The sequence below is a fragment of the Oryctolagus cuniculus genome, chromosome 17 (assembly GCF_051225735.1).
Source record: "Oryctolagus cuniculus isolate XC-2025 breed Fujian yellow rabbit chromosome 17, ASM5122573v1, whole genome shotgun sequence".
NCBI classification, from domain to species: Eukaryota; Metazoa; Chordata; class Mammalia; order Lagomorpha; family Leporidae; genus Oryctolagus; species Oryctolagus cuniculus.
The window spans coordinates 69891419-69916444 of record NC_142883.1 but is presented as its reverse complement, the minus strand read 5'-3'; the positions used below and the strand labels follow the sequence as shown (position 1 = coordinate 69916444).

Below are 25026 nucleotides of genomic sequence, written 5' to 3'. Positions count from 1 at the left end.
CTTCAATGACTATATTGAGCAGCCATGGTGAGAGTGGGACTCCTTGTGTGGTTCTGGATAATGGTGGAGATGCTTTCAACTTTCCCCCATTTTAAAACAAGCAAAAGTAAACAAGCTCCTATATTAAAATATAATCTCCAAATAACTTAGTAAACTAGATATATCTTTGGGATTGGGAAGGCTTTCATGGAACAGAAATAATTTTTAAACACTCATGAATTTGAATAGCCAAACTTTGTATTTTGAAAGTGCAAAGACAGATGGCAGCCAGTTGAGGGAACAGTAAGTGTTAAGGTGATACCCAAGTGCCAAAGTACAGGAACCTCCTGCCCGTGTAAACCCTGGACAAAAACCCCGAGTCAGATAAAAGTTTTGCTTTTCTCTCACCCAATCTATGTTACTGTGTTACTGGAAACAGAAAACAGAGCGAGACATCCCAGAAACATCTGTGCTAAGAGCTCAGCGTCCTGGAGGAGACCCTGCTGCCCACATATTTAGAACCTCAGGGAAATCAGGTCCCGGTGTAGAAGGAAGGAGGAGCCAAGGAAGGAGGACACGGGGCTGCCTCCACACAGCTGCCCAGGGATGGCTCCAGGGCCACGAAGTCACTGCAAGCAGGTAAGGGGCCAGGTGTGGGGGGGGTCCCAGGTACCAGGGAGGGGGCTGGGCGGTAGGGGTCCTGGTGCCAGGGTTGGAGCCGGGCGTCGGGGGTCATGGGTGCCAGGGAGGGGACTAAACGATGGGGGTCCCAGGTGTCAAGGATGGGGCCAGGAGTCAGGGATCCCGGGGCCCAGAAAGGAGCTGGGCGATGGGGGTCCCAGGTACCAGGGATGGGGCTAGGTGCAGGGGGTTCAGGGTGCCAGGGAGGGGGCCAGATGTTGGGGTACTAGGTGCCAGGGAGGGGGCTGGGAATCTGAGGTCCCAAGTGACAGGGAGGGGCCGGACCTTTGGGGGTCCCGGGTGCCAAGGATGGGGCCAGGCGTCAGGGATCCTGGTGCCCAAAAGGGAGCCGGGCAATGGGGGTCCCAGGTCCCAGAGAAGCGGCTGGGTATCTGGGGTCCGGAGTGCCAGGGAGGGGGCCAGTTGTCGGGGGTCCCGGGTGCCAAGGAGGAGGCCAGATGTTGGGGTCCCAGGTGCCAGGGAAGGGGTCAGGGATCCTGGGTAGCAGGGAAGGGGCATGGCGTCAGAGGTCTTGAATGACAGGAAGGGGCCAGGCATCGGGGGTCATGGATGCCAGGGAGGGGGTCGAGGGTCTTGGGTGCCAGGGAGGGGTCAGGCATTGTGGACCGGTTGACAGGGAGGGTCCAGGTGTCAGGGATCCCAGGTGCCAGGGAAGAGGCTGGAATTTGGGGTCCCAGGTGTCAGGGAAGGGGCCTGTGGTCACGAGTCCCGGGTGCCAGTAAGGGGGCTGGGCGTCTGGGGTCCCGAGTGACAGGGAGGGGCCGGGCATTGGGAGTCCTGGGTACCCAGGAAGGGGCCGGGCGGTGGGGGTCCTGGGTACCAGGGAAGGGGCTGGGCATCAGGGAAGGAGCTGGGCATCAGGGGCCCAGGGTGCCAGGGAGGGGGCCGGACTTCGGGGGTCATGGGAGCCAGGGTGTAGACCAGACATCAGGGCCACAGGTGCTAGGGAGGGGGTTGGGGGTCCCGGGTGCTAGGGAGGGGCTGGCCATCAAGGTTCCGGGTGCAGGGAGGGGACGGGCATCAAGGGTCCTGGGTACCAGCGAAGGGGCGGGGCAGTGGGAGTCCTGGGTGCCAGGGAGGCGGCCGGGCCTTGGATGTCCTGGGTGCCATGGAAGGGGCCGGGAGGCAGGGTTCCTTGGTGCCAGGGTGGGGGCCTGGAAGCAGGTGTCCTGGGCATCAGGAAGGGGACCGGAAATCAGGGGTCATGGGTGCCAGGGAGGTGGCCGGGCATCTGCAGTCCCAAGTGACAGGGAGGGGCTGGGTGTTTGGGGTCCCAGGTGCCAGGGAGAGGCTGGGTGACAGGGGTCATAGGTTCCAGGGAGGAGCCGGGCATTGAGGGTCCTGGGTTTGGAGGGGTCCGGGCATCAGGGGTTACAGATGTCAAGGAGGGGGCCAGGTGTTGGGGATCCCAGGGCCCAGTAGGGAGCTGGCATTGGGGTTCCCGGGTATCAGGGAAGGGGCTCGGCATTGGGGGTCATGGGTGCCAGGGAGGCGGCTGGGCGTCAGGGGTCCTGGGTGTTAAAAAGAGGCTAGGTGCTCGGGATCCTGGGGCCCAGGAGGGAGCCAGACAATGGGGGTCCTGGGTACCAGGGAAGGGGCCTGGCATCATGGGTCCAGGATGCCAGGGATTGGGCCGTTCTTCAGGGGTCCTGGGTATCAGGGAGGGGACCGGTGTCTGCAGTCCCAAGTGACAGGGAGGGACCGGGTGTCGGGGGTCCTGGGTGCCAGGGAGGGGCCAGGCTTTGAGGGTCCTGGGTGCCAGGGAGGGGTCCAGGCATAGGGGGTCCCAGGTGTCTGGGAAGGGGTCAGGGGTCCCAAGTGCCATGGGAGCCAAGCATCAGGGGTCCCGGGAGCCAGGGAGGGGCCGGGCATTGAGGGTCCTGGGTGCTAGGGAGGGGCCAGGCATCAGGAGTCACAGGTGTCAGGGTAGAGGTCAGGGGTCCTGTGTGCCAGGGAAGAGGCCGGGTGTCGACATCCCATGTGCCAGGGAGGGGTTGGGTTTCAGGGGTCACAGGTGCCAGGGTGGGGGTCAGGGGTCCAGGGTTCCAGGGAGGGGTCGGGTGTCAGGGGTCATAGGTGTCAAAGAAGGGATCAGGGGTCACAGGTGCCAGGGAAGAGGCTGGGCATAGACGTCCTGGTTACCAGGGAGGGGTCAGGCATCCTGGAAGGGGCTGGGCATCTGGGGTCCCAAGAGACAGGGAGGGGCCGGGCATTGGGGGTCACAGGTGCCAGGGAGGGGTGGGAGGCCCTGGGTGCCAGAAAGGGGTTGGGCGTCAGGGGTCCCGGGTGCCAGGGAGGGCCAGGCATCCGGGGTCACGGGTGCCAGGGAGGCGGCCAGACGTCGGGTGTCATGGGTTTCAAGGAGGGGTCCAGGCGTCAGGGATTCCTGAACCCAGGAGGGTGCCAGGCGATTTGAATCCCAGGTACCAGGGAAGGGGCTGGGCGTCAGGGGTCCAGGGTGCAAGGGAGGAGGCCAAGCATCAGGAGTCCCATGTGTCAAGGAGGGGCCCAGGCATCAGGAGTCACCAGGCCCAGGAGTGAGCCAGGTGATAGGGGTCCCAGGTACCAGGGAAGGGGCTGGGCATTGGGGGTCTGGTATGCCACAGAGGGGGCCAGGCTTCAGGGGTCCCGGATGCCAGGGAGGGGGCCGGATGTCAGGGGTCACTGGTGCCAGGGAGGGGGCCAGACGTCAGGGGTCACTGGTGCCAGGGAGGCGGTCGACAGACCCGGGTGCCAGTGAGGGGCGGGGCATTGGGGGTCCGAGATGCCACGGAGGGGGCCAGGCTTCGGGGGTCCTGGGTGTCAGGGAAAGTGCTGGGCAGCAGGGTTCCTTGGTGTCAGGGAAGGGGCCAGACATCAGGGGTCACGGGTGTCAAGGGAGTCGGGTGTCAGGGGTCACAGGTACCAGGGAGGTGGTCGGGGGTCCTGGGTGCCAGGGATGGGCTGGGCGTTGGGGTCCAGGTGCCAGGGAGGGTCCATCCAGGCGTCAAGGGTCCCAGGTGCCAGGGAGGAGGTCAGGCGTCAGGGGTCCTGGGTGCCAAGGAGGGGGCCAGATGTTGGGGATCCTGGTGCCCAAAAGGGAGCTGGGCGATGGGGGTCCCAGGTACCAGGGAAGGGGCTGGGAGTCTGGGGTCTGGGGCGCCAGGGAGGGGGCCAGTTGTCAGGGATCCCGGGTGCCAGGGAAGGGGTCAGGTGTCAGGGGTCCCAGGAAACAGGGAGGGGGCCAGGCATCTGGGGACTTGAGTGCCAGGGAGGGGCCGGGTGTCAGAGGTGATGGGTGTCAAGGAGGGGACCAGACATCAGGAATCCCAGGGCCCATTAGGGAGCCAGGAGATGGGGATTCCAGGAAAGAAGGCTGGGTGTCAGGGGTCCCGGGTGCCAGGGAAGGAGCCTGGCATCAGGGGTCCCTGGTACCAGTGAGGGGGCCAGGCCTCCAGGGTCCTGAGAGACAGGAAGGGGCCGGGAGTCGGAGGTCACAGGTGCCAAGGATGGGGTTGGGGGTCCTGGGTGCCAGGGAGGGGCCAGGCGTCAGGGGTTCTGGGTGCCAGGGAAGGCCAGGTGTCGGGGGTCACGGGTGCCTTGGAGGAGGCCAGACATCAGGGGTCACGGGATTCAAGGTGGGGTCCAGGCCTCAGGGATCCCTGGGCCCATGAGGGGGCCAGGCGATTTGAGTCCTGGGTACCAGGGAGGGGCTGGGTGTCGGGGTCCAGGGTGCCAGGGAGGAGTCTGGGCATCTGGGGCCCCGAGTGACAGGGAGGTGCTGGGTGTCAGGGGTCACGGGTGCCAGGGAGGGGTTCGGGGGTCTCGGGTGCCAGGGAGGGGCCGGGCATCAAGGGTCCTGGGTGCCAGGGAAGGGGCCATGCATCAGGGATCACAGGTACCAGGGAGGGGGCTGGGCGTCATGGGCCCCAAGTGACAGGGAGGGGCTGGGCTTCGGGGGTCATGAGTGCCAGGGAGGGGTTCGGGATCCCGGGTGCCAGGGAGGGGCCGGGCACTGAGTGTGCTGGATGCCAGTGAAGGGGCTGGGTGTCAGGGGTCCCATGTACCAGGGAGAGAGCTGGGCATCTGGGGTCCCGAGTGACAGGGAGGGACCGGGCGTTGTGGGTCACAGGTGCCAGGGAGGTGGTCGGGGATCCCAGGTGCCAGGGAGGGGTCGGGCGTCAGAGGTCCTGGGTGCCAGGGAAGGGATGGGCATCAGTGGTTCTGGGTGCCAGGGAGGGGACGGGCATCAAGGGTCCTGGGTGCCAGGAAGGGGCCAGGTGTCAGGGGTGCCGGTGCAAGGGAATAGGCCAGGCATCAGGTGTCCCGAGTGACAGGGTGGGGCTGGACTTCAGGGGTCCTGGGTGCCCAGGATTGGCCCGGGCTTCTGGGGTCCCAAGAGACTGGGAGGGGTCTGGGCGATGGGGGTACTGGGTACCAGGGAAAAGGCTGGGCATTGGGATGGGGCTGGGTGTCTGGGATCAGAGGTGCCAGGTAGGGGCCGGATGGGTGTGTCAAGTGACAGAAAGGGCCAACATCCAGGGTCAAGGGTGCCAGGGAAGAGGCCGGGTGGCAATGTCCTTGGTGCCAGGGAGGGGGCCATACATCTGGGGCATGGGTGCCATGGAGGGGGTCGGGCATCGGGGGTCCTGGGTGCCAGGGAAGTATCTGGGCCCAGAGTTTCTGAGGGCCAGGGATAGAGCCAGGCGACGAGGGTCCCAGGTATCAGGGAAGAGGTCAGGGGTCCTGGGTACCAGGGAGGGGGCTGGGCATCTGGGGTCCCGAGTGACGGGGAGGGGCTGAGTGTCAGGGGTCACAGGTGCCAGGGAAGAGTTGGGGATCCCGGGTGCCAGGGCGGGGTCATGTATCGAGGGTCCTGGATGCCAGGGAGGGGATGGGCATCAGGGGTCCCGGGTGCCAGGGAGGAGACGGGCATCGAGGGTCCTGGGTGCCAGGGAAGGGGCTGGGCATCAGGCGTTCCAGTGCAAGGAAATAGGCCAGGCATCAGGTGCCCTGAGTGACAGGGCGGAGCTGGACTTCGGGGGTCCTGGGTGCCCAGGATTGGCCTGGGCTTCCTGGGTCCCGAGAGACAGGGAGGGGTCTGGGCAAGGCGGGTACTGGGTACCAGGGAAAGGGCTGGGCATCAGGAAGGGGCCAAGCATCCAGGATCAGGTGTGCCAGGTAGGGGCCGGATGTCGGGTGTCTCAAGAGACAGGGAGGGCCAACGTCCAGGGTCAAGGGTGCCGGGGAGGAGGCTGGGCATCAGGGGTCTTGGGTGTCAAGGAGGGGCCAGGCATCAGGGATCCTGGGGCCCAGCTGGGAGCCGGGCAATGGGGGTCCCAGGTACCAGGAAAGGGGCTGGGCATTGGGGGTCCAGGGTGCAGGGGGAGGCCGAGTGTCAGGGTTCTGGGGTGACAAGGAGGGGGCCAGGCACCAGGGTTCATGGGTGCCATGGAGGGGGCCGGACATTGGGGATCACAGGTGTCAGGGAGGAGGCCAGGCATCAGGGGTCTTGGGCGTCAAGGAGGGTCCAAGCGTTGGGGATCCCGGGGCCCAGGAGGGAGCCAGGTGATGGGGGTCCCGGGTACCAGGGAAGGGGCTGCGTGTTGGGGGTCCAGGGTGCAGGGGGAGGCCAAGTGTCAGGGTTTTGGGGTGACAAGGAGGGGGCCAGGTGTCAGGGTTCATGGGTGCAATGGAGAGGGCCAAACGTCAGGGGTCCCAGGTACCAAGGAAGGGGCATCAGGGATCCCGGGTACCAGGGAGGGATGGGTATCAGGGGTCCCGGGTGCCGGGTTGGGGGGCTGGGTGTCAAGGGTCCTGGGTGCCAGGAAAGGGGCTGGGCGTTGGGAGTCCCAGATACCAGGGAAGGGGTTGGAGGTTCCAGGTGCCAGGGAAGGGGCTGAGCGTCTGGGGTCCCAAGTGAGAGAGAGGAGCCGGAAGTCAGTGGTCCCAGGTGCCAGGGAGGTTGTTGAGGGTCCTGGGTGCCAGGGAGGTGTTGGGAATTGAGGTCCAGGTGCCAGAGAGGGGCCAGCGTCAGGGGTCCCAGTGACAGGGAAGTGGTCAGGCATCTCAGTTGCCAGGGAGGGGGCTGGGCGTCTGGGTTCCTGAGAGACAGGGAGGGGCCTGGCATTGGGGCCATGGGTGCCAGGGAGGGGGTTGGGGTCCCGGGTGCCAGGGAGGGGTTGGGAATCGGGTATGGGTGCCAGGGAAGGTCGGGCATCGGGGGTCACAGGTTTCAAGGAGGGATCCAGGCATCAGAGATCCCTGGGCCCAGGAGGGAGCTGGGCGATTTGGGTCCCGGGTACCAGGGAAGGGGCTGGGCATCGGGGGTCCAGGATGCCAGAAGAAGATGCTGGGCATCTGGGGTCCTTAGTGACAGGGACGGGACAGGCGTCAGGGGTCACGGTGCCAGGGAGGTGGTCGGGGGTCTTGGGTGACAGGGAGTGTTTGGGCATCAGGAGTCCTGGGTTCCAGGGAGGGGCCTGGCATCAGGGGTCCCTGGTGCCAGGTAGGGATCGGGCATTGAGGGTACCAGGTGCCAGGGAAGAGATCAGGCATCAGGGTCCCGGGTGCCAGGGAAGCGCCTGGCGTCGAGGGTCCTAGTTGCAAGGGAAGAGGCCAGGCTTCAGATTCTTGGGTTCCAGGGATATGCTGGGCATCGGGGAAGGGGCCAGGTGTCTAGGGTCATGGGTGCCAGGAAGGGGATCGGGTGTCCCAGGTAATAGGGAGGGGGCCGGGTGTCTGGGGTCCTGAGTGACAGGGAGGGGAGGGATGTCGGGTGCCCCGGATGCCCAGGAGGGGCCCAGGCTTCTGGGTTCCTCAGAGCAGGGAGAGTGCCAGACAATGGGGGTCCAGGGTACCAGGGAAGGGCTGGGCTTCAGGGAAGGGGCCGGGTGTCAGGGATCCCGGATGCCTGGGAGGGGGCCGGAAGTTGGGGGTCCCAAGTGACATGGATGTCAGGTGTTGGGAGTCACAGGTGCCAGGGAGGGCCAGGTGTCAAGGGTCCTGGGTGCCAGGGAAGGGGCCAGGCGTCACGGGTCCCCGGTGCCAGTAAGGGGGCCTGGTGTCTGGGGTCCCCAGTGACAGTGAGGGGTTGGGCGTCGGGAGTCCCAGGTGCCCGGTACGGGGCCAGATGGTGTGGGTCCTGGGTACCAGGGGAGGGGTTGGGCGTCAGGGAAGTGGCCAGGTGTTGGGGGTCTGGGGTACCAGGGAGGGGGCCAGACTTTGGGGGTCACGGGAGCCAGGGTGGAGGCCAGACTTCGAGGTCATGGTTGCCAGGGAGGGGTTCGGTGGTCCCAGGTGCCAGGGAGGGGCCCGGCATTGGGTCCCGGGTGCAGGGAAGGGGCCAGCAGGTGGGAGTCCTGGGTTTCAGGGAGTTGGCCGAGCCTCATGGGTCCTGGGTGCCACAGAAGGGGCCAGGCAGCAGGGTTCCTGGGTGCCAGGGAGGGTTCCAGATGTCGAGGGTCCTGGGTGCCAAGGAGGGGGCCACACATCAGGTGCCCCAGGTGTCAGGGAATGGGTTTGGGATCCCAGGTGCCAGGGAGGGGTCGGGCGTCAGCGGTCCCGGGTGCCAGGGAGGGACCATGTGTGGAAGGTCCTGGGTGCCAGGGAGGGGGCCTGGCATCAGAGATCTTGGGTGTCAGGGAAGGGGTCAGGTTTCCCGGGTACCAGGGAAGAGGCTGGGAGTTGGCGTTCCAGGTGCCAGGGAGGGCCCGGGCATCGAAGGTCCTGGGTGCCAGGGAGTGGGCTGGGGGACACAGGTCACAGGTGTCAAGGAGGGGGCCATGCATCGAGGATCCCAGGATATGGGTGATGGGGGTCCTGGGTACCAGGGAAGGGGCTCAGCTTCAGGGGTTCTGTGTGCTGGGAAGGGTGAGTGTCAGCATTCCCGGGTGACTATAAGGGGGACAGGTGTCGGGGGTCATGGGTGCCAGGGAGCAGGCCGGGCGTCAGGGGTCCTTGGTGTAAAGGAGGGGCCAGGCGTTGGGGATCCTGGAGCCCAGGAGGGAGCCAGGCGGTAGGGGTCCTGGGTACCAGGAAAGGAGCCTGACGTCAGGGTCCCAGATGCCAGGGAAGGGACCAGGCATCGGGGGTACCGGTGTCAGGGAAGGGGTCATAGTCCCGGGTGCCATGGAGGAGGGAAAACGTCGGGGGTCATGGGTACCAGGGAACGGGTTGGGGTTCTCAGGTGCCAGGGAGGGACCGGGCGTCGACGGTGCCGGGTGCCAGGGAAGAGGCTGGGCGTTGTGGGTCCCAGGTGTCCTGGTATGGCCGGGCGTCAAGGGTCCCGGGTGCCAAGGAGATTGTTAGGTGTCCCTGGTGCCAGGGAGTGTTGGGCGTCGTTGAGGTCTGGGTACCAGAGAGGGGCTGGGCGTCAGGGGTCCCGGAGACAGGGAAGTGGTCAAGCATCTCGGTTGCCAGGGAGGGGGCTGGGCGTCTGGGGTCCTGAGAGACAGGGAGGGGACTGGCATCGCGGCCACAGGTGCCAGCCAGGGAGGGGGTTGGGGGTCCTGGGTGCCAGGGAGGGGTAGGGCATCAGGGGTCTGGGTGCCAGAGATGGCCGGGCTTCAGGGGTCACCAGTTTCAAGGAGGGGTCCACGTGTCAGGGATCCCGGGGCCCAATAGGGAGCCAGGCGATTTGGGTCCCTGGTACCAGGGAAGGGGCTGGGCGTCAGGGGTCCAGGGTGTCAAGGAGGGGGGCAGGTGTCAGGGGTCACGGGTGCCAGGGAGGGGACTGGGCATTGGGGGTCACGGGTGCCAGGGAGGGGGTTGGGGGTCTTGGGTGCCAGGGAGGGTTTGGTCATCAGGGGTCCCAGGTGCCAGGGATGGGCCGGGCATCTAGGGTCCTGAGAGACAGGGAGGGGCCTGACGTCGGGAGTCACGGGTGCCAGGGAGCGCTGGGCATCAGGTGTCACGGGTTCCAGGGAGGCAGCTGGATGTTGGTGTTCATGGGTTTCAAGGTGAGGTCCAGGCGTCAGGGATCCCTGGGCCAGGAGTTAGCCGGGCTTTTGGGTCCCAGGTACCAGGGAAGGGGCTGGGCGTCAGGGGTCCAGGGTGCCAGGGAGGAGGCTGGGCTTCTGGGTTCCTGGGTGTCAAGGAGGGGGGCAGGTGTCAGGGGTCACGGGTGCCAGAGAGGGGGTCTGGGTCTCAGGTGCCAGGGAGTGTTTGGGCATCAGGGGTCCCGGGTGCCAGGGAGGGGTCAGGTGTCGAGGGTCCTGGGTGCCAGGGAAAGGGCCGGGCGTCAGGGTTCCTGGATACAAGGCTGGAGGCCAGGCGTCATGGGTCCTGAGTGAATGGGAGGGGCTGACATTGGGTGTCCCGGGTGCAAGGGAGGGGCTGGGCATCAGGGTCCCGGGTGCCAGGGAAGAGGCCGGGCATCGGGGTCTTGGGAGCGAGGGAGATCTTGGACCTCGGGGGAAGAGGCCGGGTGTCTGGGGTCATGGGTGCTAGGGAAGGGGTTGGAGGTCCCAGGTAACAGGGAGGGGGCCGGGGGTCTGGGATCCCGAATGACAGGGAGGGGCTGGGCATCCGGGGACACGGGTGCCAGGGAGGGGGTCAGGAGTCTCAGGTGCCAGGGAGGGGTCAGGCATTGAGGGTCCTGGGTGCTAGGGAGGGGACGGGCATTAGGGGTCCTGGGTGCCAGGGAGGAGATGGGTGTCCTGAGTCCTGGGTGCCAGGGAAGGGGCTGGGCGTCAGGGGTCCCAGGTGCAAGGGAGGAGACTGGGCGTCAGAGGTCCCAAGTGACAGGGAGGGGGCCGGGCGATGTGGGTCCCAGGTGCCCAGGAGGGGCCTGGGCTCTGGAGTCCTGAGAGACAGTGAGGGGCCAGATGATGGGGGTCCCGGGTACCAGGGAAGGGGCTGGGTGTCGGGGAAGGGGCCAGGCATTGGGGATCAGGGGTGCCAGATGTCGGGGATCTTGAATGACAGGGAGAGCATGGTGACAGGGTCACGAGTGCCAGGGAGGGTGTCGAGGGTCCCTGGTGCCCAGGAAGAGGCTGGGTGTCAATGTCCATGGTGCCAGGGATGGGGCTGGATGTTGGGGTGCCAGGGAGGAGGCCGTTCGTCAGGGGTCCTTGGTGTCAAGAGGGGCCAGGCGTTGGGGATCCTCGAGCCCAGGAGGGAGCCAGGAGATGGGGGACCAGCGTGCCAGGGAGGGGCCTGGCATCAGTGGTCCAGGGTATCAGAAAGGGGCCGGGTGTCTGCAGTCCCACTGACAGGGAGGGGCCAGGCATCGGGGTTCACGGGTGCCAGGGAGGGCATCAGGATTCCCGGGTGCCAGGGAGGGGCTGGGCATCTAAGGTTCTGAGAGACGGGAGGGGTCTGGCGTCAGGAGTCATGGGTGCCAGGGAGGGAGTTGGGGGTCCAAGGTCCCAGCGAGGGTTTGGGCTTCAGGGGTCTGGGTGCCAGGGAGGGCCGGGCGACGGGTGTCATGGGTGCCAGGGAGGCGGCTGGCCATTGGGGTTCATGGGTTTCAAGGAGAGTTCCAGGCATCAGGGATCCCTGGGTCCAGGTGGGAGCCGGGCGATTTGGGTCTTGGGTACCAGGGAAGGGGCTGGGCATCAGGGTCCCGGGTGCCAGGGAAGGGGCCGGGCATCAGGGGTCCCTGGGTGCCTGGGAGGGGCCGGGCATCGGGGGTACCACGTGTCAGGGAAGGGGTCATTTGTCACGGGTACCAAGAAAGAGGCCAGGAGTCAATGTTCCAGGTGCCAGGGAGGGGCTGGGCATCTGGGATCCTGAGAAACAGGGAGGGGCTGGGCATCATGGTTCATGGGTGCCAGGGAGGGGGTGTGGGGTATCGGGTGCCAGGAAGGGGTCGGGCGTCAGGGGTCTGGGTACCAGGGACCGCGGGGCTTTGGGGGTCACAGGTTCAAGGATTGGTGCACGCGTTAGGGATCCTGGGGCTCAATAGGGAGCTGGGCAATGGGGGTCCTGGGTCCCAGGGAAGGGGCTGGGCGTTGGGGCTCCAGTGTGCCTGGGGGGAGGCCGGGCATCAGGGTTCCCGGGTGTCAAGGAGGGGGGCAGGTGTCAGGGGTCATGGGTGCCAGGAATGGGGCTGGGTGTCAACGTCCAGGTTGCCAGGGATAGGGCTGGAATTCAGGGTCCCGGGTGCAGGGAGGGGGCTGGGTGTTGGGGGTCATGGGTTCCAGGGAGGGGGAGGGGGTTATGGGTGCCAGGGAGGTTTTGGGTGTCGGGGTCCCGGGTGCAGAAAGGGGGCCGGGCATTGGGGGTCCTGGGTACCAGGGAAGGGGCCAGTCAGTTGGAATCCTGGGTGCCAAGAAAGCGACTGGGCCTCGGGGGTCCTGGGTGCCGTGGAAGGGGCCGGGCGGCAGGGTCGCTGGGTGCCAGGAAGGGGGCCGGACATTGGGAGTCACGGGTGCCAGGGAGGGTGCCGAGCGTCTGCAGTCCCAAGTGACAAGGAGGGGCAAGGCGTCGGGGGTCCAAGGTGCCAGGGAGGGGCCGGGTGTCCAGGGTCCCGGGTGCCAGGGAAGGGCCGGTCGCCGAGTGTCCTGGGTGCCAGGGAGGGGGCCAGCCTCAGCGCAGTCATGGGTGTCAAGGAGGGGGCCAGGCATCAGGGATCCTGTGGCCCAGTTGGGAGCCAGGCGATGGGGGTCCTGGGTACCAGGGAAGGGGCTGGGTGTTGGGGGTCCAGGGTGCTGGGGGAGGCTGAGTGTCAGGGTTCCTGGGTGAGAAGGAGGGGGCCAGGTGCCAGGGTTCACGGGTGCCATGGAGGTGACCGGACGTCGGGGAGGAGGACAGGCATCAGGGGCCCTGCGTGAAAGGAGAGGCCAGGCATTGTGGATTCTGGGTCCCAGGAGGGAGCCAGGCGATAGGGGTCCAAGGTGCCAAGAAAGGGACTGGGCATCAGGGGTCCCGGGTACCAGGGAGGGTTGGGTGTCAGGGGTCCCTGGTGCCAGGGAAGGGGTCAGAGGTTCCAGGTGCCAGGGAGGGGTCGGGCATTGAGGGTTCTTGGTGCCAGGGAGGGGGCCAGGCGTTGGGGGTCCTGGGTACCAGGGATGGTGTCGGAGGTTCTGAGTGTCAGTGAGGGGGCTGAGCGTCTGGGGTCCCAAGTGACAGGGAGGGGCTGGGAGTTGGGGGTCCTGGGAGCCAGGGAGGTTGTTGGGGGTCCTGGGTGCCAGGAAGGTGTTGGGAATTGAGGTCCGGGTGCCAGAGAGTGGCTAGGCGTCAGGGGTCCCAGTGACAGGGAGGGGTCGGGCATCAGGGGTCTGGGTGCCAGGGCTGGCTGGGCATCGGGGGTCACATGTTTCAAGGAGGGGTCCAGGCATCAGGGATCCCTGGTCCCAGGAGGGAGCCAGGCGACTTGGGTCCTGGCTACCAGGGAAGGGGCTGGGCATCGGAGGTCATGGATGCCAGGGAGGGGGTCAGGGGTCTCGGGTGACAGGGAGGGTTTGGGCATCAGGGGTCCCAGGTGCCAGGGAGGGGCCAAGCATCAGGGGTCCTGGGTGCCAGGTAGGGTGGGTGTCGAGGGTCCCAGGTGCCAGGGAAGAGGCCGGGTGTCAGGGTCCTGGGTGTCAGGGAGGGGCCTCGTGTCGAGGGTCCCAGTTGCCAGGGAAGAGGCCTGGCATCAGATTCTTGGGTTCCAGGGAGATGCTGGGTGTCAGGGAAGGGGCTGGGCATCCGGGGTCATGGGTGCCAGGAGGGGGTCGGGCATCCCGGGAAACAGGGACAGGGTCGGGTGTCCCGGGTAACAGGGAGGGGGCCTGGCATGTGGGGTCCCAAGCGACAGGGAAGGGCTGGATGTCGGGTGTCCCGGATGCCCAGGAGGGGCCTGGGCTTCCGGGGTCCCCTGAGACAGGGAGAGGGCCAGGCGATGGGGGTCCTGGTACCAGGGAAGGGCTGGGGGTCAGGGAAGGGGCCGGGTGTCAGGGATCCCAGGTGCCAGGGAAGGGGCCGGAAGTCGGGGATCTCAAGTGACATGGAGGGTCAGGCCTCAGGAGTCACAGGTGCTAGGGAGGGCCTGGTGTCAAGGGTCCTGGGTGCCAGGGAAGGGGCTGGGCGTCAGGGTCCCCAGTGCCAGTAAGGGGGCCTGGTGTCTGGGGTCCCCAGTGACAGTGAGGGGTCGGGCGTCAGGAGTCCCGGGTGCCCGGTAAGGGGCCGGATGGTGTGGGTCCCGGGTACCAGGGAATGGGTTGGGCGTTGGGGAATGGGCTGGGCGTTGGGTGTCTGTAGTTCCAGGGAGGGGGCCAGACTTCGGGGGTCACAGGAGACATGGTGGAGGCCAGACTTCGAGGTCATGGGTGCCAGGGAGGGGGTCACTGGTCCCCGGTGCCAGGGAGGCGCCCGGCGTCAAGGTCCTGGTTGCATGGAAGGGGCCGGGTGGTGGGAATCCTGGGTGCCAGGGAGGTGGCCGAGCCTCGTGGGTCCTGGGTGCCACAGAAGGGGCCCAGCCGCAGTGTTCCTGGGTGTCAGGGAGGGGGCCGGGTGTTGAGGGTCCTGTGTGCCAGGGAGGGGGCCGGACATCAGGTGTCTCGGGTGTCAGGGAAGGGGTTGGGTGTCCCGGGTGCCAGCGAGGGGCCAGGCGTCAGGGTCCCGGATGCCAGGGAAGGATCTGGGCCCAGTGAGGGGCTGGGTGACGTGGGTCCCAGGTGCCAGGAAGAGGTCGGGGGTCCCGAGTGTCAGGGAGTGGACAGGCATCAGTGGTCCCTGGTGCCAGGGAGGGGATGGGTGTCAAGGTTCTTTGGTGCCAGGGAAGGCGCCGGGCATCAGGGGTCCAGGGTGCAAGGGAGGAGGCCAGGCATCAGGGGTTTGGAGACAGGGAGGGGGCTGGGCGATGGGGGTCCTGGGTACCAGGGAAGGAGCTAGGCGTCGGGGAAGGAGCTGGGCACCAGGGATCGGGGTGCCAGAGAGGGGGCTGTACGTCAGGTGTCCTGGATTCCAGGAGGCATTCGGGCATCAGGGGTCCCGTGTGCCAGGGAGGGGCTGGGCATCGAGGGTCCCGGGTGCCAGGGAAGAGGTGCAGTGTCAAAGTCTAGGGTGTCAGGGAATGGGCCCGATGTCGGGCCACAGGTGTCAAGGAGGGGTTCGAGGGTCCCGGGTGCCTGGGAGGGGCTGTGTCAGGGTCTAGGTGCCAGGGAGGGGCCAGACCTCAGGGGTCCTGAGTGACAGGGAAGGGGTTGAGGGTCCCAGGTGCTAGGGAGGTGCTGGGCATCGGGGTCCTGGGTGCAGGGAAGGGGCCAGACCTCGGGGGTCCTGAGTGACAGGGAAGGGGTCGAGGGTCCCTTGTGCCAGGGAAGGGGCCAGGCAGCGGGAGTCCTGGGTGCTAGGAAGGGGGCCGGACATAGGGGGTCACGGGTGTCAGGGAGGGGGCCGGGTGTCTGTGGTCCCAAGTAACAGGGAGGGGCCAGGCTTCGGGGGTCAGGCCATGCGTCAGGGGTCCTTGGTGTCAAGGAGGGCCAGGTGTTGGGGATCCTGGAGCCCAGGAGGGAGCCAGGCAATAGGGGTCCTGGGTGCCAGGGAGGGGCTGGGCGTCAGGGTCCTGGGTGCCAGGGAGGGGCTGGGCGTCAGGGGTCCTGGGTGCCAGGGAGGGAGCCAGGCGATAGGGGTCCCAGGTGCCAGGGAGGGGCTGGGCGTCAGGGGTCCCTGGTGCCAGGGAGGGGCTGGGCGTCAGGGGTCCCTGGTGCCAGGGAGGGGCCGGGCGTCAGGGGTCCCTGGTGCCAGGGAGGGGCTGGGCGTCAGGGGTCCCTGGTGCCAGGGAGGGGCCGGGCGTTGAGGGTGCTGTGTGCCAGGGAGGGGGCTGGGCGTTGGGGGTACCGCATGTTAGGGAAGGGGTCATGGGTCCCGGGTACCAGGGAAGAGGCCGGGAGTCAATGTTCCGGGTCCAGGGAGAGGGCTGGGCGTCTGCTGTCCTGAGAGACAGGGAGGGGCCGGGCATCATGGGTCACTGGTGCCAGGGAGGGGGTTGGGTGTCCCGGGTGCCAGGGAGGGGTCGGGCGTCAGGGGTCTGGGTGCCAGGGACAGCTGGGCTTCATGGGTCACGGGTTTCAAGGAGGGGTCCATGCATCAGGGATCCTGGGGCCCAACAGGGAGCTGGGCGATGGGGGTCCCAGGTACTAGGGAAGGGGCTGGGAGTTGGGGTTCCAGCGTGCCTGGGGGGAGGCCAGACGTCAGGGTTCCCGGGTGTCAAGGAGGGGAGCAGGTGTCAGGGGTCACGGGTGCCAGGGAGGGGGCCGGACGTTACGGGTAAAGGGTGTCAGGGAAGTTTTCAGGTGTCACGGGGCCCAGAGGGAGCTGGGCGATGGGAGTCCCAGGTACCTGGAAAGGGGACTGGAGTCAGGGGTCCCGGGTACCAGGGAAGGGGCCAGGCATCAGGGGTTCCAGGTACCAGAAAGGGGCTGGGCTTCTGTGGTCCCATTGACAGGGAGTGGGCGGGCATTGGGGTTCCCGGGTGCCAGGGAGGGGTCGGGCATTAGGTGTCCCGGGTGCCAGGCAGGGGCTGGGTGTCTAGGGTCCCGAGAGACAGGGAGGGGCCTGGCGTTGGGAGTCACGAGTGCCTGGGAGGGGGTTGGGGGTTCCAGGTGCCAGGGAGGGGTCGGGCTTCAGGGGTCCAGGTGCCAGGGAGGGCCGGATGTCGGGTGTTACAGGTGCCATGGAGGCGGCTGGACGTTGGGGTTCAAGAGTTTCAAGGAGAGGTCCACGTGTCAGGGATCCCTGGGTCCAGGTGGGATCCAGGCAATTTGGGTCTTGGGTACCAGGGAAGAGGCTGGGTGCCAGGGGTCCAGGGTGCCAGGGAGGGGCCGGGCATTGAGGGTCACGGGTGCCAGGGAGGGGGTTGGGGGTCCCGGGTGCCAGGGAGGGGCAGGGCATCAGGGAAGGGACCAGGCTCTGGGGATCCAAGGTGCCAGGGAGGGCCCGGACATCGGGGTCACGGGTACCAGGGAACGGGTCGGGGTTCTCGAGTGCCAGGGAGGGACTGGGCGTCGACAGTCCCAGGTGCCAGGGAAAGGCTGGGTGTCATGGGTCCTGGGTGTCCTGGTATGGCCGGGCGTCGAGGGTCCCAGGTTGTTGGGTGTCCTGGGTGCCAGGGAGGTGTCGGGCATTGAGGTTTGGGTGCCAGAGAGGGGCCGGGCGTCAGGGGTCCCAGTGACAGGGAAATGGTCAGGCATCTCAGTTGCCAGGGAGGGGCTGGGCGTCTGGGGTCCTGAGAGACAGGGAGGGGCCTGGCGTCGTGGCCACGGGTGCCAGGGAGGGGGTTGGGGGTCCCGGGTGCCAGGGAGGGGTCGGGCATCAGGGGTCTGGGTGCCAGAGACGGCCGGGCTTTAGGGGTCACGGGTTTCAAGGAGGCGTCCACGTGTCAGGGATCCCGGGGCCCAATAGGGAGCCGGGCGATTTGGGTCCCGGGTACCAGGGAAAGGGCTGGTCATCTGGGGTCCAGGGTGCCCGAAAAGAGGCTGGGCATCGTGGGTCATGGGTGCCAGGGAAGGGTCGGGCATCAGGGGTCACAGGTGCCAGGGAGGGGCTGGGCGTCAGGGTCCTGGGTGCAAGGATGGAGGTCGGGCATCATGGGATCCGGGTGCAAGGGAGGGGCTGGGCATCAGGGTTCCTGGTGCCAGGGAGGGTCATGCGTGGAGGGTCCCTGGTGCCAGGGAGGGTCAGGCGTCGAGGGTCCTGGGTGCCAGAGAAAGGGCCAGGCATCAAGGTCCTGGGTGCAAGGATGGAGGCCAAGCGTCATGGGTCCCAAGTGAAAGGGAGGGGCGGGACATCGGGTGTCCCGGGTGCAAGGGAGGGGCTGGGCGTCAGGGTTCCTGGTGCCAGGGAGGGTCGGGCGTCGAGGGTCCCGTTTGCCAGGGAAGAGGCCGGGCGTCGGGGCAGTGGGAGCCAGGGAGATCTTGGACGTCGGGAAGAGGTGGGGTGTCTGGGGTCATGGGTGCCAGGGAGGGGGTAGGAGGTCCCAGGTAACAGGGAGGGGGACGGGTGTCTGGGATCCCGAGTGACAGGGAGGGGCTGGGCGTCGGGGGTCACGGGTGCCAGGGAAGGGGTCGGAGGTCTCAGGTGCCAGGGAGGTGCTGGGCATCAGGGGCCCCGGGTGCCAGGGAGGGGCTGGGCGTCTGGGGATCGGGGAAGGGGCCGGGCTCTGGGGATCCGTGGTGCCAGGGAGGGGGCCGGATGTCGGGGGTCATGGGTACCAGGGAACGGGTCGGGGTTCTTGGGTGCCAGGGAAGGACAGGGTGTCAACGGTCCCAGGAACCAGGGAAGAGGTTGGGTGTCGTGGGTCCCGGGTGTCCTGGTATGGCCGGGCGTCGGGGGTCCCGGGTGCCAGGGAAGGGGTCCGGGATCCCAGGCAGCTTCCACTGGTTCCGCTTCCTCCCTGTGGGGACCCCCGGGCCCACACACTCACCATGTCGGGGTCCTCAGCTCCTAGGTACCCGGTGACTCCCAGCTTGTGAAGGTGGAGAGCACAGACCCCGACTTGGCTCTTTAGCTTCGCAACAGCGCAGCCCTCTCCTAGGACCTCGCTCTGCCTAGGAACTCTAAGACCACTGTGACGTCAAGATCCCGCGTGATGACATCACCGTGCCTGATTGGACGGGCGCGCCCACAGCGACACAAAAGACTCAGCCAATCAGCATCCTCCAAGGCGTGGCTCCCTAACCGGTCTGTGCTTGGCGTGAATCAGGAGAGGTGGGAAGCGGCCTCCTGCCCTCCTCCTGGGCTCCTCTCCGCGTGGTGCACCTGCCACCCGCTGGGATCACCCCGGGGTCGCCCCATGCTTCTCGCAGGCGGATCCTGGCTGCAGCTGGCGGTCACCTGCTTCAGGTGAGTTAAAATTCTGCTGGCTTAGGGGCTTTCGCTTTGTATTTCTGCTCATTTTTCTGTTGGGCCATTTGTATCATGTTTTAATATTGATTTGAAGAATGCTTAAAGGCATCACATAATTGAATCCTTTTTTTTCCCTCCTGTCAATATATGTTTTCCACTCTGCCTACTGACTTTTAATATCTTCTATTTGTTTCTTGCCAGTGCTTGGTAATCTAGTGGATTTTAAAAATATTGATCTTTCCTGAAAGCTCGTTCAATTCATTTATCAGTTTTTGTTTTTAGATGTTATGGATTCTCTCTAAATAAAGATCTCCAATATACTGAGATTTTATTGCTTAGAAATTGATCTTTACACCTTATTTTTTCCTTTGGTTCTTATTCCCCCTCCCCCTACTACTCCTCCAGTAAGAAGCTGGAGACAAAAAAAAAAAAAAAAAGAAAGAAAGAAAGAAAGAAAGAAAGAAAGAAAGAAAGAAAGAAAGAAAGAAAGAAAGAAAGAAAGAAAGAAAGAAAGAAATGTACCACAGCCTGGAATTGAGGATTATTAGGTTCACTAACTGTATGCTAATGCAGACAAGTGCATATGTGAATTTCATATGCCCGAATTTCCAGTATAAACACATTAATTCTATTTGGAATAAATGAGGATGGAATAAAAAAAGATGAATTTGGAGACAGTGGAGTCAGCTGGTTTAGGTTTCTAAAGGGAGAAATCTGTCAATGATCCCGTATTAATTGTGTTGTCTGTTGTAGGATCCTTTTAAACAACCTTGATTAGAGTAAGGAAGCCACAGTTTATTTTTACCAAAAAAATAGTAAGTTTTTTTTTTTTAAATTACATGCTGATTTTTTAAATGCTTTTCAACATTCAATCTAATTGGTCATGTGATTTTCTTGAATTTTTCAACTACCTGGACAATCTACATGGCTTGTTCAAAATGTTACCCCTCTTGCATTTTTCTTCTATCTCACTTGTTATTGAATTTATTTTCATATGTATTTCATTTATTATAAAACTACTAAGGAGATATGCATGTGTTTTTAAAAGACAGGCTTATACATAATTCATATTTCAAGTTCTGATCAATTTGCATTATAATCAATGTAATTCTGGCTTTCTAAAATTGTGAAAATATTCTGTGCTTATTTCTACCTTGGCATGTCTGGGAAATATAAGTGTGTCTGTTTTTTTTTCTTAAATGTTTGGAATATTTTGTATTTCTATAACTTAAATTTTGTTTCTGTAACTTTTTATTGGTTGGTAGTCTTTAAATTGTGATTCAACTTGCTTAGTTTAATGTAGAGTTTTTCTATTTTATATTTGTTATATTGGATTTGGGAAATTTATATTTGTGCTGTGGGAATTTGATTTCTGAAATGTAGTAGATTATTATCTCTGGTCAAATTTTACTCCTGAGTTTTACAAAAAATTTTTTCTAGCATCTTGACTAGGCTATATTCTCTGTAAAGACTTGTTTTAATATCTGAAACTGGACATCAGTGTTACTTTTCCCTGTGTTTCCTGTCGCTCCCCCTCTTCGTGGAGGAGTGACACAGGACCCTGCGCTGTTCTTTCGTCTGCTCGGCCCTCCCGGGGTTTGCTGCTGGTTCTTCCCGGGTTGGCTACCGACCCTTCCACCTCCGTGGAAGGGCGGTTCCCCCTGCCACATTCCCCACTTCCGCGGGGGAGCAGCACACCGCCGGCCGGCTCTCTCGGGGGCTGCACAGGTGTTCCTTCAGATAGATGTTCCTCTTAGATGTTCCTGGTGCATGTTGTCTCTCTCCTCCTTTATAGTCCTCTTCCACCAATCCCAACTCTGCTACCCACACGCTGCTCTCCTCCAATCAGGAGCAGGTCCTGCTGCTTATTGGTTGAACTGGAGGCAGCTGTGTAGAAGCTGTTTCCTCCTCTCCCAGCGCCATATTGTGGGAGAGCAGATGTATAGAATAAGTCTTAATTCCAGTAACTTAGTCTAGTCCGAGTTGCTCCCCACAGTTTCCTTAATTACTTTTACTCATGGTTTATTAATTTTGTTAACATTAAAAAGTATATCCGTGTTTGTGGTACTTTTTAATAAGCATTTCACATTATGGAATTTATACACTATGGAATACTACTCAGTGGTAAAAAAAAAATGAAATCCTGTCTTTTGCAACAACATGGATGCAACTAGAGACCATTATCCCTAGTGAAATAAGCCAGTCCCAAAAAGACAAATACTGTGTTTTCCCTAATCTGTCATAACTAACAGAGCATCTAAATGTAATCTGTAGGAGTGAAATTGACATCTTGAGCTTTGATGACTGTTTACAGCCCTTGTCTCTGTAGTTGAGGAATTTTTTTCTCCTCATACTATTTGTTGAACTCTTACTCACTGTAGGGTTAATCTTCTGAGTATAAAGAAAACCGAAAAAAAGCATTTCATATCTCCTGTTATCTTTTTGCTTGTCTTTATTTCATGTAATTTCATGATTTTTTTCTTTTCAATTGTTAAAAGGGAATTGTGATGATTGATTTTTAGTATTTTATTCTAATATACTCACTTAAGGCTATAATTTCTGTATCTATCCCAGCCCATGGATTTCCTCTTCTCTTTCCAAACCCTGTGTGTGCAGACCCTGCAGGCCTCCCAGTGTTTCCACTTGCATGTGCATATTGGCTACATGTGTTTCCATTCCTGTGCCTGATACACAGAACAGATTTTATACATATTCAATGGAAGCCATATTCACAGTTTTAATTGTGATTTTTCCATTGCTCATAATCTATGTTATGATACTCTCTTGCAATTCTGGGTGGTGGGAGCAAGTCACAGCTCCCCATCATCAGCCAAAAAATCGTGAGGTCAAGCAAGTGATTCTTTACAATGTGCTGTGTTGTTGAGCTCTAATGTTCAGTTAGACAAATGTATTGAAGGCTTTTTTTCTTTTAATGATTTTTCCAATTTCTTAAAAAAAACACCACAATGGTAAAACTGAAACCAAGGAGAAATCCTGAGGACCTGTCAGAGACAAAGTAAAACAGGGTAATGGGAAGTCCTGAGGTCTTTGGGCACGTTGGCTTTGACAACAACACACACACACACACACACACACTCACCCACTGAGCACATCTGTACAAAACATTCTGTGTTAGGAGAAGTAGGGTAAGGTCAAGGGATCAGGAAACACTTTCATATTGGACCAGCCTCCCTTAAGGCTCACTAGCTTGTCCAGCATCCAGCCCCTGAGGCTGGCCAGACTTTGCTATGAGAGACTGGAGTTAAAAATGCAGTTCCAGCCTGTAGACATGAGGATGCTCCCCACTTGGTTATGCACCTGTGCCACAGACTCCTCACAACTCCTACTTGTCTGCCATCTCCTTATTCTCCTGGATGATGTCTTGGGGATGTTGGATGAAGGTTTTCTTTTTTGCTTTCTTCTTTTCCATTTTGTGCTGTCCTTTGTCTTTCCTTCTTAGATTGCTTCTCCTTGTTTTCAGGTTGCTTTGACCTCCACCCTTAATCTTCACCATTCCCAAATCCCCTTATGGCTTGTCCCTGGATCCGTGGGTGTCAGACACTCCCAGGCACTCTGGAGTTTCATTTTTTCTTTGCCATTACCACTTGCACTGCTTTTTTGTTTCCCCTTGGAAGTCCTAGAGGCATTTTCTTGGGAACCAGCACCATCTCCACCTTCCTCAGCCTTCAGCTTCTCCTTCTGCTTGCTCCTGGGGGCCTTCGTTGCCAACAGGACCCAGGAAGCTCCTGCTTTGCAGCTCCTGCGATCATTCTTGCTGATCTTGGTGATGTCCATGGCCGTTTCTTTCCTGCTTCAGCAACTCCATCAGGACCTTGCCCACCAAGGCCTGCATCTGGTTTTACTCATGGACTAGGTTTTCCCAGGAGGTGGTGGGAACTATTGATTAGAAGGATTGTGCTTCGGAGGCCCATGACCCACTTCTTGGGCTTCTGAGCTGTGGTGCTTCATGCGGCCTCTTTTCTTCTTGCATTGGGAAACATGATCCCTGTTGCCTGTTGGGACTGAGTCTGCTGCTTGACATCTAGGGAATCTGGTGTCCAGAGTAGAGGGAACTGGAAGGTTGATGTCTGACCTGGGAGGAGCCTTTGACACCTGAGAACAGGGCAGGATAAGCCTAGGGTTACTCTCTGTAATTCACTCCCTCCCAGTAGGGTTTGAACCCAAGCTGGGGGCTGAGTTGGCCATCTGGGGCCCTTCCCTCCCTGAAGAACTGTTTCTGCTCTTCTCACTATTGTCAGAGCTCCAGGTCTTTGGTTTTGGGGTTCCCTGAGGGAGGGACTCTGGTCCGCTGGTCCTTGGTTTTACCAAGCTTTTGGTCACTGTTGCCTGGACAGGGGCACTCTGGAGTTCCATCACAGGGAATTTTCCCACAGCACCATCACCCCCCATGAAGACTGGCAGTAGGTGGCTGGGGCTCACTTCATTTCTGGACAAGGATATTCAGGGTAGCTTGGTCAGAAGGAAGGAAAATGGACTCTTGTTTGCCTATTTGTCACCTGCATGGCTGTTGCCTCCTATTTCTTGCCTCTGATACTCAGCGAGACTCCTTGTTGGTGCTGGCCCCAGGGACTGTCTTGGTGGGCAGTGGACACTGCATTGGTTTTGATGGCAGGAGCCAAGGTATGTACTGTCAGGATCATGCCTCCATTCACACGCTTTGGGAAGCTCCTGGCCATGTTCTCTGAGGCCCAGGCATTCCTCAGGAAGCTCCCAGCTTAGGCTTGCACAAGGGGTAGCATCTAGACCAGTTGGATTATGATTAGGGCCAGCAAAATCAGAGGGGTTTAATCACCTGGCTCAAAGACAACTAACTGCTCCCTGAAGCTGCTTTGCCTCTTCTGTCAGGGTTCTGGGATCAGGGTCTTTCTTCTGGAAGTGTGGAAGTTGCTGTCCTTGTCACAGAAGACATGATCCAGCTTCATGGCTGCAGGTGTTTCCCCTTCAATGTCTGCCTCCTCTTCACTGCTCCTCTGAGTTCTTCCAAATCAGAATTCGGGTTGTAGGAACTTGGCCACATGGTTACAGAGTTCAATAAATAGGCCCCTTCAGAGCCAATGTGGAGTAGCAGCATGGAACCTGGACTCAACCACCTGGGTTTTCATTCTGCCTCTGTCATTTACTTGTTCCTTAGGTAACTTAATGAATCTCAGTTTTCTCATGTGTAAAATGGAGGTATTAAAAGCTGCAATTCCTAGGATAAATGTGAGAAATAAAGCAGCTAATCTTTCTAAAGTGCTTAAAATAAAGCATACAGGAAAATCTCAATAAGTTTTTGGATCACATTTACTTTATTTGCTGTGGAATGTATTAGTGACCATATATATTGAAATACCACCATTGGTGTTGGGATGGAGTGAGGGATGATGTAAGGTATGAAAGGGAGAAATGGCTTCTGATCTTATATGACTTGCAGTTATTTGGGGGAAGTTAGGGCTGAAAAAATAACCAACATTGCCATTAGGTAAGTGACATTTGAAGGAGTGATAGTTTTAACATTTAAGAAACTCAGTACTTTGGGTTTTTAAAATAATTTTTAAACTTATAAAAGTTGAGTAAATTTCATGTATTTCACATATGCAGATTTAGGTGCATTGTGATACTTCCTACTCTACCCTCCCTTATCATTCCTTTCTTACTCTTTCTTTTAATTTTTACAATGACTTACTTTCAGTTTATTTTATAATCATAAGCTTAACCCCCCTCTAACACAAGTAGTAACAAGTCACATGTAACAAGCAGTAAGAAGGAGAAACAAACAAAACACTGTTCTTCAAAGGTAGAGACAAGAGCTGTAAACAATAATCAAACCACAAAATGTCCATTTCGCTCATATACATTAAATTTTTGTACTCTGTTAGTTACCACAGATCATGGAAAACATTTTTCTCATTGGGACTGGTTTATTTCACTAGGTATAATGGATTCCAGTTGCAACCATTTTGTTGCAACCAACAAAATTTCATTGTTTTTTATGGCTAAGTAGCATTCCATAGTTTATATGTACCACATTTTCTTTATATAAACATTGGTTGATGAGCATCTGGGTTGATTCTGTATCTTAGCTACTGCAAATTGAGCTGTATTAAACATAGGGGTACAGATAAACTCTCTCATATGTTGCTTTCATTTTTTGGGTAAATTCCCAGAAGTGTGATGGCTGGGTCATATGGTAGATTTGTTTTCAGATTTCTGAGGTATCTTCATACTGTCTTCTACAATGGCGGTACCAGTTTACATTCCCAGCTTTCCCCTGATGTCCTCACACATATTTATGGTTTATTGATTTTAATATAGTAGCTGTTCTAATTGTGATGAGGGAAAACTTCATTGTGGTTTTTGTTCTCATTTCCTTGATGGCTATTATCCTGGGTATTTTTCAGGTGTCTGTTGGCCATTTGAATTTCATCCTTTGAAAAATGCCTGATCGAGTCCTTTACCCATTTCTTAACTGGATTGTTCATTTTCTTTTGATGAGTTTCTTGAGCTCTTATAGGTTATGGATATTAATATCTTATCAGTTGCATAGTTTGCAATATTTTCTCCTGTTCTATCAGTTGCTTCTTCACTTTG

At 59.8% G+C, this 25026-nt stretch overlaps 1 long non-coding RNA gene across 2 annotated transcripts in view; it reads left to right on the top strand.

Annotated features, from left to right (window-relative positions):
- Positions 1-422: 422 nt before the first annotated feature.
- LOC149121355 (uncharacterized) overlaps positions 423-25026 on the top strand; it is a 47200-nt gene continuing 22596 nt past the window's right edge. For both annotated transcript variants that reach the window (XR_016224116.1, XR_016224115.1), the window contains exons 1-2: positions 423-618; positions 18031-18432. This is a non-coding gene — a long non-coding RNA (uncharacterized LOC149121355). The remainder of the gene's footprint in view (positions 619-18030; positions 18433-25026) is intronic.